General features: G+C 37.5%; 1 protein-coding gene across 2 annotated transcripts in view; it reads right to left on the bottom strand.

Moving 5' to 3' along the window:
- Positions 1-13,623, bottom strand: part of glis3 (GLIS family zinc finger 3) — a 377,909-nt gene that overhangs the window by 105,968 nt on the left and 258,318 nt on the right. The gene's annotated exons all lie outside the window — the stretch shown is intronic.

Raw genomic sequence — 13,623 nt, 5'->3', positions numbered from 1 at the left:
TATCAATACAACTAAAACAATTTGCCTGCATGGTGTACTTAATTGGAAGCCACTTCTAGCTTCAATATTTTACTATCTCAATATTCTTAGCAGAAGTTCTTCTGTGAAATGATTAAGGATGCAAGAAAGTTGACTCTTTTCCCCGTCTATTTTCCTTGTGATGTAAACTGACCGAGGTGTTGATGCAAGAGATATGGCTGCAAAAACGCTAGTTTATTTTTATGAATAAATCAAATGCAAATTGTTCAACATTTCCTGCAGCTTATATTTCCTCCTTCTGAACTTTATGTATAAATTGTTTCTAACAAGTGGCATTTGGCATTGGCATCCACAGAGCATAATTTTATGAGTTTTCAGAGACTTGATGTGATCTATCTCATTGATTAATGTCAGTGGGAACAGAAATAGTGACATTATTTACTGCTTAAAGTTGAGAATGTCTGCACATACACTCGCATAAAATGAACTTTCATGCTGATTGACAGATTCTGTCAGGATACTCCACCACTGGTCTCCACATGGGAGGTAAGAGCAGTGACTGGCCTTTCTGAGATTTACAAGCATCTTTCCCAGAAATAGCTTCTTGGATGCTGCTGCAGGTTAGATGGTGCAGGAGCCAAAACCTTTTCAATTAGGATTGTTGGGCTTTGAATTAGAAAGCGAGATGTAAGGCAAATTATTTGCTTAAAATTATTTGGTTTTAGTTTAATGTTTCTTTTTAGAAATATTTTGGATAAAAAGTTTTACTTAAAATATAATTTTTAGAATTAAAGTACAAATTAGAGTTTGTGTCCAATTTGGATAGCAGATTACATTTTTATTTCCCAATTAAATTTAATGAAAAATCAATTTCCTGATGATTCAGAACTAAAACCAACTCCCTGTTTTATTAGGTTATTATTTTTGATGATTTAGATACCAAAGTTATTCATTATGTTTCTATGTTGTACAAACCTGGAAATCATGGAATGTTACTTTATTTTAATGACTAATAACCCTGGATATTGTGTAATTACTATGTAATTTTGAGGCCATGGGAATAAAATATGCTGGGAATTTGTTACCTGTTGGTAATACTCAGAGCAAGGCTTAGAGATTTTCAACCTCAGTCTGAGTAGAAAAGAAGTACACTTTATTCGAAAATAATACATACTTCTTCATCGATAAATTTATATCTCAAGTTATTATGAAGTATTCATTATTGCTGAAATGATTTTATCCATTGACAACACAACAGGCATTTGTATTCAAATATTTCCACATAAGAAAAAATGTTTTCCTTTTAAGGATAAAATGATCTAATGGAGGAAGTGGGCAAAATAATTTTTAATCAAAGTATTATCATTGGGAAGAAATACTGTGTTCAGCATGAATGTAGAAACAAAGAAAACATAGGAGGAGGCCATTTGGCACTTCGAGCCAGCACCGCCATTTATTGTGATCATGGCTGATCATCCACAATCAGTAATCCGTGCCTGCCTTCTCCCCACATTCCTTGATTCCATGCCCCAAGAGCTCCATCTAACTCTCTTTTAAATTCATCCAGTGAATTGGCCTCCACTGCCCTCTGTGGCAGAATTCCACAAATTCACAACTCTCTGGGTGAAAAAGTTTCTTCTCTCCTCAGTTTTAAATGGCCTCCCCTTTATTCTTAGACTGTGGCCCCTGGTTCTGGACTCCCCCAACATTAGGAACATTTTTCCTGCATCTAGCTTGTCCAGTCCTTTTATAATTTTATACGTCTCTATAAGATCCCCTCTCATCCTTCTAAACTCCAGTGAACACAAGCCCAGTCTTTCCAATCTTTCCTCAAATACCAGTCATTGTTACCACTTGTTGCTTTAGCGCATATGGTATAGGTCTTGGTCAACAATACACATGTCTCACATCTTGCTGAAGTTGAATGTGTGCAGAATACCCCGTTATTCCCATGTAAATGTCAGCAAATATTTCTGCATGTTTGCTTATGACGTTTTCAAGACGTGATTTGGACAAATCGATGCTGAAAATGTTCTTCCAGTCTAACTTTATTCTACTCAGCCAATCCTTTCCAAGGAAGGTTGGTTTATTTCTGTAGCTGGCTATTATGATGTGCGGTGTTACTGACTGACCATTATGCTGAATTTTACAGTTCATTTGTCCGCATGTCTCCAAAACTTCGCCCGAGTAGGTTCTCAGCTTAACCTTACTCTCAGACAATGGTGTCTGTGGGAACTTTGTTTCGTACAGGTCTTTACACATGACCAAACAATCTGCTGCCATGTCAATACACATATCGATTAACTGTTCATTAATCAATAGTTTTGTTCGAAAGTTCTTGCCTTGGCAGGTTGTAGGCTTATCGATGTCGGTTGCATAAATGGTGTACAACCCAAGTTAATTTCCATCTGGGTTCATCTCCAAGTTGTGAACTCCTTTCTGGTGTTGTCGCTTGTTTCCCGCAGGTTGTTTGTTTCCTTCTTTAAGCTTGGCCCGACATGCTGAGACGATATGGCCTTTCTTCTGGTAGTTATAGCACTTGGCCGTTTTGAACGGACAAAATTGGGATGAGTGATTACCGTTGCAACGATAACAACTGGCTGAACTCGGCTCCCCACCAAACTTTGGTTTTGGTTTAGCGCCTTTTGGGTTGGCCATAGGCACTGCTTTGTGACTGTAAACGGCCACTGCAGTCTGTGGTGGACGAACCTCGCGAGCATTCTTTGATGCCATCTCCATTGTGGTAGCAATCTTGCATGCTTTCTCGAATGTAAGATCTGGAGTGTTCATGAGTTTGGCCTTAATTTGTTCATCCACAAGACCACAAACAAATCTGTCGCGTAGTGCGCGTTCGAGAAAGGTTCCAAAGTTACAGCAATTCACTTAAATCTTAGCAGTACAAAGGCTATACTAGCTTGAAGAACTCGACACGAAAAAAACCTCAGTCTCAAATCCTATGCAACCCATCCTCGTCGCCAATTTTGTTATATTCCCGAGGGCAGAATTAAGAACTAGATTCACACATTAGTTGCCGGTATCACATGTGTTTTTATTACCCAGCATTCCCTGCTTATATTGAATGCCAACTCATTAACATAAAACATGAATATGTATGAATATGTTACACAAGTGAATCTCTTTTGCACCCTCTCCAACTTAATGATTTAGATCTTGTTGTAAATTTAGATATCCATGTTCACTATTCACTATGCTGCCAATTTTGGAAACATGCATATTTACAGATAATTTTAACTACATTGCTATTCAAATCGTTAATGTAGATCACAATGTAGTCACTGAAAGTAAGCATACAGGTACAACAGGCAGTGAAGAAAGCTAATGGCATGTTGGCCTTCATAACGAGAGGAGCAAAGAGGTCCTTCTGCAGTTGTACAGGACCCTGGTGAGACCACACCTGGAGTATTGTGTGCCGTTATGGTCTCCTAATTTGAGGAAGGACATTCTTGCTATTGAGGGAGTGCAGCATAGGTTCACAAGGTTAATTCCCGGGATGGCGGGACTGTCATATGATGAAAGAATGGAGCGACTGGACTTGTATTCACTGGGATTTAGAAGGATGAGAGGGGATCTTAAAAAAACATATAAAATTATTAAGGAATTGGACACGCTAGATGCAGGAAACATGTTCCCGATGTTGGTGGAGTCCACAACTAGGGGGGCACGGTTTAAGAATAAGGGGTAGGCCATTTAGAACTGAGATGAAGAAAAACTTTTTCACACAGAGAGTTGTGAATTTATGGAATTCTCTGCCTCAGAAGGCAGCGGAGGCCGATTCATTGGATGCATTCAAAAGTGAGTAAGATAGAGCTCAGGGCTAGCGGAATCAAGGGGTATGGGGAGAAGGCAGGAACGGGGTACTGATTGTGGATGATCAGCCATGATCACATTGAATGGCGGTGCCGGTTCAAAGGGCTGAATGGCCTACTCCTGCGCCTATTGTCTATGTATCTATGTATCTATGCACATACAACAGTGGACCCAGCACTGGCTCCTGTGCCAAATCACTGCTCACAAACCTCCAATCAGAAAAGCAACCCCCCCCCACAACTATCCTTTGACTCTTTCTCCCAAGTCAATTTTGAATCCAACTGGCTAGTTCACCTTCAGACAAGCCTATAACGCAGGACCTTGTCAAAGCACTTACAAAAGACTGCATAGACAATGTCCACTGCCCTGCCACGGTGGCGCAGCGGTAGAGCTGCTGCCTTACAGCGAATGCAGCGCCGGAGACTCAGGTTCGATCCTGACTACGGGCGCCGTCTGTATGGAGTTTGTACGTTCTCCCCGTGACCTGCGTGGGTTTTCTCCGAGATCTTCGTTTTCCTCCCACACTCCAAAGACGTACAGGTATGTAGGTTAATTGGCTGGGCAAATTGTAAAAATTGTCCCTCGTGTGTGTAGGATAATGTTAATGTGCGGGGATCGCTGGGCGGCGCGGACCCGGTGGGCCGAAGGGACTGTTTCTGCGCTGTATCTCTAAATCTAAATCTAAAAAATCAATCCTCTTGGTGACCTCTGCAAAAATCTCTTATCAATTTTGTGAGACATGGTTTTCCACATACAAAGCCATTGTGACTTTCCCTAATCTGTCTGTGCCTATTTAAATGCTGATAGATCCATTCCAAAGAATCCATCCAACAGTCTTCCCATGATTAATGTCAGTCGCATCAGCTTGTAGTTCTCTGGCTTGTCCTTGCTGTCCTTCTAAAATAAATCACCAATCTCCAGTCTCCCGGAACTTCACCTGTGACCAAATATGATGGAAAAATTGCTGTAAGGGCATCCACAATTTCCCACCTAGCTTCCCACAACATCCAAAGATGTACTGGGTCAGGCCCTGGGGACTTATCCACCTTAATGTCCTTTAAGCTGCCAATATCTATTATTTGGCAATTTGTATTTGATCTAAGACATTACAACTTTTATGCTTCAATTCCCGAGCTTCTGTGATCTTCTCCTCGGATAGTGTTAATGTATGCTGGGCAGCACGGACTTGGTGGGCCGAAAAGGCCTGTTTCCGGCTGTATATATATGATATGATATGATATGAAAAATGGTGAAGAGTATTCATTTGATATCGCCTCTTGTAATTCGACATGCTGATCTTTAAAGGGATCTATTCATATACCTGTGGAATCTTTTGGGCTTTTCCTTTACCAGCTCCACTTCATGCGTAGGAAGGAACTGCAGATGTTGGTTTAAACCGAAGATAGACACAAAATGCTGGAGTAACTCAGCGGGACAGGCAGCATCTCTGGAGAGAAGGAACGGGTGGCGTTTACCCTTTCCTTCTCCATTTCATGTTCTCTTTTTGTGCTCCTGATTGCTTTCTTAGGTGTGGTCCTACACTTATATTCGTGGAAAGATTCACTTAATCCCGAATGCCTAAATCTGATACATGCCTCCTTCTTTTTCCTGGCCAGAACTTCATCATCTCTTGTCAACTAGGATTCTCTAAACTTAATGGCCTTACCCTTCACCTTAACAGGAACATGCAGTCCTCCAGTTTTGCTATGTCACTTTTGAAAGCCTCCAACGAGACAGCCCTCCCCTTACCTGCAAGCAGACGCCCCTAATTGACCTCTGTAGGTTCACACCTCGTGCTCTGAAAAATCAACTTTGCCTCAATTTAGGACCTTGATTCATGACTCAGTCCTATCCTTCTCCGTAACTGGAGGTATATCAAATCTGCAATATCGGCAAAGGCAAGACATGGAAAACTGAATGTTGGAAATATGGGATATACAACCGGAAAGGTTGATTATCTGCAAAGGTTGAATTCAATACTGAATTCTGAAGGTTGCAATGTGCCAAGTCAGAAGAAGAATAGGTATTTTCCAGCTAAATGGAAGAGTATAAAAGGGCATTGACAGACAGGTCAGGATGAGAGTTAGATGGAGAATTAAAGTGACAAGCAACTGATAGTTCATGGTCACCCAATACGCTCCTTTCTGTGAACTACAGGCCCTTTTATCTTATCCCTTCTCATTATCCAGGAACGGAAAAACCTCTTCCAGGCCAATCGAATTACTTGCACTTCCAATTTAATGGACCAATGTATTGTTCACAATGTAGCATCCACCACATGAAAAACAAACTCAGATTGGGTACCTGCTTTACATAACACCGCTATTTAGTCTGGAACTTTTTTAAAGACAAAGTCTTTGTTGTTTTTTTGTCACTGATCATAGCATTCAGTTTAACCAGAGAAGGAAGTTGCCATTAGCTTGACAGGGCTGAAAGTATAAACAGTTGGCCACACAAAATGTATGAGTCTTGAAAAGAATTAGCTGCTGCTTATTGATTCTCCATTACATCTGATTTAACAATTAATGTTAACACTAGAATTATAAAAATAGATCGCTAGCACAGCGTAATTCACTGCATTGAGGTTTAAAATTTAATGAAGTGCAATCCTTACTGGCTGTCTTTCCTGCCTCTGATATTAGCTTTTGCACAAATTTTAAAACTGTCCACTATTGCATTTAGTTTATTGTCAGCTAAATCCCTTTCAAAGTGTTTTTTGTTGTTTTTTTTCTTGGCTGCACTAAAAAGAATTGGTCACTCATTGCTTGAAAAGTTTTACAACAAATTGTGTGATTAAATTCCTTGAACACTTTGCCCATTACTAATCCTCTTTTGCAAACATCCTTTTCAATAAAAATTGCTTCACACCATGGTGCCAGATTTATATTTCATTCCTGACAGGAAGAAGGGCAGATTAGGGTTTAAGGATTAAAACACTTACTCTTCATTGCATTTTTGCGTGGAATGTATCCTAGATACCATTTGCTCTGTTCAGTGACCCTCAGCCTTTTCATGTGCCTCTTTACACATTCATAAAATATTTTAAATTACCTTTAGGAATGTTTATAAATATCTTCTTCAGATGTAGACACAGTACAACAAATTCAAGATTTTTCCTTATGTTATGCACAATTTTGTTTATCTTCAACATCGACAATTATGTACCATTGTATGAAGCAAGGAACAAAAAGGCACAGAAGGCAATAAAATATAATGAGATCATTTTCTTGTTATGAGCTTTCATTTTACTGATCATGCACCACAGGATTAAATAGTTACCTATTTCCTCCATGAGGAAAGAAAGGAGAAAAATTAACTTTGGACGGCAAAGATTGTGTACTGTGGGAGAACATATTTTAAACAGTTAAGAAAAGAAAATTCTACTGGCAGGAATTTAGCTTTAATAATTATAAAAGAAACAATTTCTCGAGTCCTATTAGGTCATACAGCAAACTTGCAAATTATTTCCTTTTAAAAAACATAGGCACCTTCTTTCTTAAATGAAGTTAGGGAACAACTATGGCCTTGCTATTAAAGTTGGAGATGGAAGCTTAACCACATCGTAATTATTTCAATTTCCCAGTTTAAAGTATAATCCATAATTATTTCACCGGATATACAAAGGAATCAATATGAATGCACTAATTTTCTGCAAAAAAAAGCATCACTGGGCTTCATTATTTTACATGCTTTTCTCCCTAATTTGGTAATTTGGTTCATTTTTAATCCAGTCACCGGTGCAATTTCAATAACTGGGTTAAAAACTTTAAAAAAAATTCCATGGAGTCTGATAAGTTAAAAATAGGACACAGGAGAAATTAAACACAGAAAGGGGTTATTTGTAATTTTCAATATCTGCAGCATTACATAATGTTGTATAAAATCTGGCCATAATAAAAACTGATGTTCTCTATATTCAGATTCCTCGCCCACAAGAGATATACTGTACATACAAATTCATGGAGCAAAATTTCAAGACTTTGTAGAATTATAGCTACTGGTAGTCCAGTGAATAATGTTCTAAAACATGATAAGTAGAAAATCTTTTCAATGAGTTTCTACTGTGAATATTAAGTTGTTAGACTGACAATTTGATGCTAAGGTGCAGTCAGTTCATATGCTAATGAACTGTAAATAACTAATACTCATTTAAAAATATAGTTTCAAATTATATGGCAATGAATTGCTTTGTCTAAATGATTTTTTTTGATATGCCCAAAGCATTTATTTTAGATGTCTCAGTAAATGCTTCAGGATGTTTTGTTGCAAAAATGAAACTAACATGATCGTGAAATGTAATTCCTTCTAATGCATGTCTTTGCTTATGGTCTCACACATAATCACTGACATGCATTCACATATACAAATGAATGATGTCAGCAATGTCTATAAGTAGAATTTAGGAGTAAACAAATGACTTGAATTGATACTATTCCTCTACTTATGCTTGCCAAAGTATTTCATTCTGAATCAAAATGCTTTGGAAAACAGTGATGTGAAAGCAGAGAGAAATGATTATTTCTAACTTACTTCTAAGATTCTTCTCAAATAAAGGAAAAGTTGAGTTTTTGCAAGATGGTAACTTACTGAGGTGTTACAGAACATGGTGGGGGAAAATTTGACACCAATCTTTATTCAGGTTTACTGTTTTTTAGTTAGCATTTACACACATGCAGAATTACTAGAGTCAAATAGATTTTCTTTCAATACATTTGATGTTTCTGTTAGAACATGGAATATAGAACTGTACAGCACAAGAACAGGTTCTTCAACCCACAACATCTGTGCCTAACATAATGCTAAAACTTCCTCTTATCTGCCAGCAGATAATCCACATAACTCCATTCTCTGCATATCTAAATGCCTATCCGAAAGTTTCTTAAATTCCACTATTGTATCTGCCTCAACCACCACATCTGACAGCATGTTCCAGACACTCACCACCCTCTGTGCAAAAACCTGCACTGCACATCTCATTTAAAATTTGCCCCTCTCATGTTAAACTATGCTCTCCAGTATTTGATTTTTCCATCTGGGAAAATGATTTCTGAATGTCTACCCTATCTATGCCTCTCATAATTTTATATACTCCTATCAGGTCTCCCTGCAACCTCCGGCATTCCAGAGAAAACAATCCAAGTCTGTCCAACCTCTTCCTGTAGTTAATACTCCATAATCCAAGCAACATTCTGGTAAACCACCTCTGCCCCCTTCACATCATTCCTGTAATGGGCAACCAGAACTGCATGTATTATTCCAAATGTGGCCTACCCGAAGTCCGATAAAACTGCACCATGACTTCAGCAAAGTCCTATTAAATCCCATTATTTCTTCTGCCCATAACCATTTTTATATTTTTGATAATTAAATTGCTGTTGGCTGACTCCATTAAAAAAATGGCTCATTAAAATAAAATATTGCCGTGGATACTCAGTATTCTACATTTATTGGTAAGAATATACACATTTTGATTTATTTTCCCATCAATGTTAATTGGAAAACTTATCCAACAGTGCAACAACAGAAACACCTCAGATTTACTCGATAGTGAAACGTGTTCTTCAAAATTACATTTTGGCAAGTAATTTGAAAAGCATCTTTTTTTAAATTAAATTTTAACAAAACAAATACATGTATGAACTCATAGTACGCGATGGTACCTACATTATAAATTCGATTATACATTTAAATTCGATTATACCTGTATTGTTCTGTATTATCTCCCCACCCACAACCCCCCTCCCCCCACCCCCCAGTTAGAAAAAAAGAGGAAAAAGGAGAAGAAGAAAGATAAAGAAATAAAAAAATTAAAAAAAGGAAAGAAAGAAAGAAAGAAGAAAGAAGGGAACCTGGAGACAAGAAGGAAACACTTCCGGCTAATTTCTTATTAAATTCTTTTTAGGGGTATCAAAACAATCCTGAAATTAAATATTTCCAATTCTTAATCCTAGTTTTAAAGTGAATGGGTTCCAAAGTTTCAAAAAGAAATCATATTTATCTCTCAGATTATAAGTAGCTTTTTCTAATGGGATACAACTACGCATTTCTGCATACCATCTTGCAATTCTTATTTCATTATGATCTTTCCAAGTGACCGCCACACATTTTTTTGCTATTGCTATTGCTATTTTGAGAAATCTTTCCTGATATTTATCTAAAATTAATCTTGGTAATTTGAAAAGCATCTTTGTAACATAAATGTGTAGGAAGGAACTGCAGATGCTCGTTTAAACCGAAGATAGACACAAAATGCTTGAGTAACTCAGCGGGACAGGCAGCATCTCTGGAGAGATTCTTTCCCTCCAGAGATGCTGCCTATCCCCGCTGAGTTACTCCAGCATTTTGTGTTTATCTTTTGTAACATAAATGGTGTCTTGACTCAACAATGGACAATTGACTCTTCTTGCGTAATAATTCTGAGAATCATAGCTATTAACTGCAAACCACTAGGGTAAATAATGGCAAGTGTGATTTTTAAAGATATTTTCAAGCCCACGTCTGTTGAAAAGAGGATTTGTAAACTCACCACAAAAAAACACACGAATGCATGACTAACAGGGTGTGACAGGCAAGATTTTTTATCCATTGCAGGAAGCTGGAATCCTACTGCTACACCACTGTTTCATTGAGTCTTTATCACCTTGGAATTTTTATGGTTATTTTTATTTTATAACTTGCACATTTTTGTATAAGCTTGTTTGACCTCATGCCAGCATTCATGTTTAATTAAAGTCATAATTCAGTTTTAAGACAATTTATTGTTTCTTCAGTTTTTATTGTTATTAGTGGGGAATGCTAGTTCATGCCAAAGTGAAACCGGAGTTTTCAACTAAAAGAAAGATGTCTTGGGAGCTTTGCATCTTGACAGAGTTGGTTCAAAGGATTTTAAATGGTCAATTCTGTCTGTACTGAAATGAACTATTAACTGAACACTTCAGAAGTTATCCAGTGTTTCTAATCCACACACGATGTATTGATGTTGTCAGGTGGCATAAATAGATTTTTAGATGACATTGAAACCATTAATTAACAAAAAAGAGCATATTTTAATATGGCCAATGTACAATGCGTCAGTGCCTGAATACAAAGCAACTTTCACAATTATATGCATATTGAGAGCATCCTAGAAAAGTGAATATTTAAGTGAAATTCCCTATTTCAAATTTCTAAAGGAAAGTGGATATGTGTGGAGTTTTTGATCCTGGTTCTTATAATGCAGGATGTGACCATTTACATTTGCTCCAGTTTGCATTCTTCCACATAATGCATGTGCCCAACCAGTGCATGTTAAGTTATTGGACCAACCAGACATGTGTTGAGAACTGTAGAAACAAGGAACTGCAAATGCTAGTTTACCAAGGAAGGACACAAAATGCTGGAGTAACTCAGGCGGGTCATCCCGAGAGAACACAAATAGCTTCAGGATGCGACCCTTCTTCAGACTGATTGCAGGAATGGGACGAAAGAAAGCTCAAAGGTCAAACAGGGGCAGGACAAAGCATGACAGTTTTTTTCTTTTCAGTTTTTATAGAATTTATTTAGGATTTATGTATTATTTATTTACATTTTTTATGTGTTTTGTCAGGGTCTATGTGCCTGTGATGCTGCTGTAGGCAAGATTTTCATTGTACCTGTACCTCACCATACTTGTGCATATGATAATTAAATTCAACTTGAATTTAACTATACCCTTGGAGCCAACTATAGCCATGACGTCCCATTAAAATGTCAGTAAAATATATTTTTTCCTATTTGTGATTTTCTTCTCATCTGATTTATGCTAGATTTAGAATTCATGTGCAATAACGGCCATCCAGTTCTTTAACATTTGTTTGATAATAGGAAGGCTATTTGGATATGGATTGGGAGAAATGAATTATAACTCACATCTACATTCCACCAAATGTCACTGGATCTGGAACAATCAGTGGAAATCTGACTGATTTATAAGCCCTCCCAGCTCAGAAATGCTATATCAACCACAACGTTCCTTGATTTACAAATGCTTTTCAATAAATGTTTGCACTCGTGCCTTTGACCCTTTATAATTTGCATCCTTAATTTAAGAAGCTTTTATTGCTACAGCACAAAATGCACCTAAATATGGAATCTTGAGCAGAAACTGAATACTGGAGGAACTCAGTGAGTCTGGCAGCATCTGTGGAGAGAAATGGACAGACAATGTTTTGTGTTGGGACCCTTCTTTAGACTGATAAGAAAACTGATAAAGGAGGTAGGGGTGGGACAAAACCTGGCAATCATCGGTGAATTACTTTGATAGCGATCTTCTTGCACCAATGTTTCTGTTGAGACAGATGTTTTGGGGAGATAATAACAAGATGCTCTTGGACGATATTTGTTCCTCTTAGGGTAATATAACACATGCAACAACTAATGGCGTATGGAGGAAATTATGGCTAGATTATGCAATTCCTATGGATTTACAAACGTAAAATCTCCAACACCCATCAGCTCTTTAAACCTTGTTTACAAGCCCCTGGTGAGTCAGAGGAAAGTCCATTGTCACCACATTGTAAACTATATCTAGTTGAGATTCCCCAGCACCACCACATCAGCATCCAAACAATGGTGACTATTCTGCCTCTCACTACCATCTTGACCAAGCACAGCCACCACTATCACTTACATACAAAATAGGGGCAGGAGCAGGTCATTTGGTTTTTTGTGTAACCTTTCACTTCCTAGCTTTTCAGAATCTGCCTTAAAAAATATTTTTCAAGGTGCAAGCCTAAAAAAATATTTTGCTTCCACTAGCCTTTGACAAAGAAAGGTGCAAAAGTGAGAGAAAATGCCTCATCTCTACCTTAAATGGGTGATCTCTTAATTTGAGACAGTGCTCCCTACTTCCAGAGATTCTCTCACAAAGATACACCCTTTCCACATGCACCCTGCAAGACTCATCATGAACGTCTTTAAATTGTTGAGTATTCTGACAGGGTACATTTGGATATATTTATCATCTTAATTTTAGAGTTAATTGTTAATTAAATAATATTTAGTTATCTCATACAATAAGTACTTAGGTCCTTCTGACTGAGATTCTGAGTTCTAGATCACAAAGTTTTCCCACTACTTGTGAAGTATCTGTACATTTACACTACATGTAATGCTACGGTGGTCATGGGAGACCACTGTAAAAAGTGGTCTGATGAGCACTTTAATCGCCAAGGCATAGAAGGCCAGAGGCCTAGTGCTGATAAATGGGATTAGCATAGGTGGTTACTTGATGATCAGTATTATCATGGTGGGTGGAAGGACCTGTTTCTGTACTGTATGACTGCAATGTTATTCATCAAAGTAACTCTTTCATAAATCATGGAATTCATAAACTATGAATAAGTATGTCATTTCTCCACAGCCTCAGCACAAATCATTTGCACTTGCATGGGTCAATGATAGAACTCGGTCTGTTTGATTTAATCCCATATTAAGAAGTGAAATTACCAACCAATTTGTGCATGGTATACTATTCAATCTCGCACATTCTAAAAATTAGCTTTCTTTCAATTTGAAACACCTCTGAAGGAATTTAGATTTAAAAATTCTTCATGATATTACAGCAATAAAAATAAATTACTATTTTGCTTAAATAATCACAGGTAAAAAATCCACAGGCATTTCTTTTGTCCTTTACTTGTTTTGAAGGATTGGAAATCTGGAATGAATTATCTTTCTTGCACTAAATTCTTTCTCTGACCAGCATTTTTTAAATAAGGTTATATACTAATTTAAGTAATAAAATAAGCTTACTGGAATCTATGTGGAATTTCTTCTTCCCTTATTACAGAAAGTTCA

Source organism: Rhinoraja longicauda, chromosome 3 (assembly GCF_053455715.1).
Source record: "Rhinoraja longicauda isolate Sanriku21f chromosome 3, sRhiLon1.1, whole genome shotgun sequence".
Lineage (NCBI taxonomy): Eukaryota > Metazoa > Chordata > Chondrichthyes > Rajiformes > Arhynchobatidae > Rhinoraja > Rhinoraja longicauda.
The sequence above is the reverse complement of the archived record's forward strand: the minus strand, read 5'-3'. Positions and strand labels throughout refer to the sequence as shown.